Here is a 3,087-nt window from a genome sequence, read left to right on the forward strand (position 1 = left end):
ACTGTTCTAAAATAGCATGTGCATTTAATTTTTATAACAAACAATGGTTATATTATTATACCCATTTCACAGATGAGGAAACTGAGGCTCAGACAGTATTTGCCCAGAGGTGATAATGGCAGAACTGGGAATTAACCCAGGTCTATCTGACTCCCACCCATGCTCTTAATCAATGCTATATCATCCCCACAATTCCTCCTTTATCTACCTAGGTGATGCTACTGCTATGCTGATTTAACTGTCTTATTGTGTTAAAAGATATAAAAGTTATATTTACAAGGAACAAAGTTATTATTTAATGGATAATCTTCTAAGTAGACCTCCGAGGCTTGTAGACAGGAAGTATCTCTGTGTTCTATAAATTAAGGGATACCACAGTCAAAGATTAGGTAGTTTTCATGTGGTCACAGGAATGGGTGAGTCAGTCAATACTAAAGCTCGAATCTGTCCTCCCAGTTCACCTGTGTACCGATTCCAATGTTGTCAAGTAGAAGAGTTAAACCAACACAGGTGTCTACCTGACCCAGGAAATATTATTTTTACTGTTATTACTATTACCATTTGAATTTGTATAGAATTATATGGACTTTTAAAAATTGGTTATTGCACATTAAAAGCTTAGCAGGTCACAGCAAAATTCAGAGAGGGTATATATAGTAGGATATATATGTATATACACATATATAATGTATGTTCTTTACACATAATTCTAACATATATTCTTATTTGATACCTATCAACAACTGTGAAGCAGACAATTTTAATATTATCATGATTTCACAGATAGGAAAACCAAAGATTAGGAAGACTGAGATTTCTAAATCTCTGAGTAAGTGATTGGTAGAACTGGAGTTTGACATACATTTCTAACTCTGGTCCTGAACTTTCTAATACTTCCTACTGCCTCCATTACATCATGATCCCTGGAATCACAAGTGTTCCCCTTGGTTAAGCAGAGATAACTTTCCTTTCTCTTTAAACAATTAGCTTAACCCTTGTGCCTCATCTTTTCTTAGTCCAGAAAATACCAAAGATAATAAATAATACATCTAAAATATTTCAAACCAATCTTTCAAACCTTAGAGTACATTCAAGTTGTAATTAAGCACTTGGATATATATTACTGGATTCAACAGCAAAGCTAGATTTGGGATTCTTTTTTTTTAACATCTTTATTGGAGTATAATTGCTTTACAATGGTGTGTTAGTTTCTGCTTTATAACAAAGTGAATCAGTTATACATATACATATGTTCCCATATCTCTTCCCTCTTGCATTTCCCTCCCTCCCACCCTCCCTATTCCACCCCTCTAGGTGGTTACAAACCACCAAGCTGATCTCCCTGTGCTATGCAGCTCCTTCCCACTAGCTAGCTATTTTACATTTGGTAGTGTATATATGTCCATGCCACTCTCTCACTTTGTTACAGCTTACCCTTCCCACTCCCCATATCCTCAAGTCCATTCTCTAGTAGGTCTATGCCTTTATTCCCATCTTACCCCTAGGTTCTTCATGACCATTTTTTTTCTTTCTTAGATTCCATATATATGTGTTAGTATACGGTATTTGTTTTTCTCTTTCTGACTTACTTCACTCTGTATGACAGACTCCAGGTCCATCCACCTCACTACAAATAACTCAATTTCGTTTCTTTTTATGGCTGAGTAATATTCCATTGTATCATCTGACACCAGTCAGAATAGCCATCATCAAAAATTCTAGAAACAATAAATGCTGGAGAGGGTGTGGAGAAAAGGGAACACTCTTGCACTGTTGGTGGGAATGTAAATTGATACAGCCACTATGGAGAACAGTATAGAGGTTCCTTAAAAAACTAAAAATAGAATTACCATACGACCCAGCAATCCCACTACTGGGCATGTACCCTGAGAAAACCATAATTCAAAAAGAGTCATGTACCAAAATGTTCATTGCAGCTCTATTTACAATAGCCAGGACATGGAAGCAACCTAAGTGGCCATCAACAGATGAATGGATAAAGAAGATGTGGCACATATATACAATGGGCCTCTTAAGTAGAGTTCTAAATCCTTGCACAAAACTGTACACATCATGGCTGACCATTGGCTTGATGTATAGATTCTTAGAGCTAGAAAGGTCCAAAGGTGAGTAGTTTTACACATTTTCTTTACCAGTTGAATCCCTTTCACACATAAGGCTAATGCAAACCCCTGCTGTGTGGAGCAGGTTGCTCCGGGTGGAGTGGGAATAAGGCTTGGGAGCCTCACCTGTTCCATCTTCTCCTTATCCCCTCAGTCACATGAGGCAATTTGAGGGATTTTTCAACCTGTTTTGAAAACAAATTAATTCCTCATTATGAAGGAGGAATAATGACAAAGTCAACATTTGCTGTGCATGTACTGTGTACTTGGCATAATGCCAATGGCATAATGCCAATTGCTCTATAAGTGTTATTCCATTTAATCCTTAGAAGAAACCTATAGTTAGGTTCTATCATTATCCCCATTTATGGGAGGGGAAACGTAGACTTAGAGAAGGTGAGTAACTTGCTTGGAGCCATCTAGCTAGTAAGAGGTAGAGCCAGGGCGAAACCCAAGCTATTTGACGCAAAAGCCCAGACCTATATCCACTAAGCAAGAAAATGAAGTCATTTGCTTAAAGTTGTAGAAATTTTTACAATGAGATCCTCGATGAAAACTTGGTCTCCTTATTTATTAGTATCAGATTTATTACTTGTATCTCTAAACTGTGCAGCTAGAAAATATTAAGTAAAAATATTTTATTAAGTAAATATATTTCTTGAATGTCCTCTTCTCCCAAAGGTAATTACATAAAAAATCACAATTTACCTTGATTGCAACTAATCTGTTTTGCATATTGCAATAGTATCAGCTTAGATATGAGTGACAGGAAGCTTAGGATAAAGTGGCTTACATAAAATGTCACTTTATTTCAGTTTAATGTAAAACAAGTCTGGAGATAGTCAGGTAGGGGCTTATATAGGGAGGTTTACCAAGTAATTAGGAATCTAGGCTTCTACTGCTGTGCTGTCCCATCAATATGAACATATATCCTCCCAATCATGGTTTAGTATGGTTGCCAGAG

Source organism: Mesoplodon densirostris, chromosome 1 (assembly GCF_025265405.1).
Source record: "Mesoplodon densirostris isolate mMesDen1 chromosome 1, mMesDen1 primary haplotype, whole genome shotgun sequence".
NCBI lineage: Eukaryota > Metazoa > Chordata > Mammalia > Artiodactyla > Ziphiidae > Mesoplodon > Mesoplodon densirostris.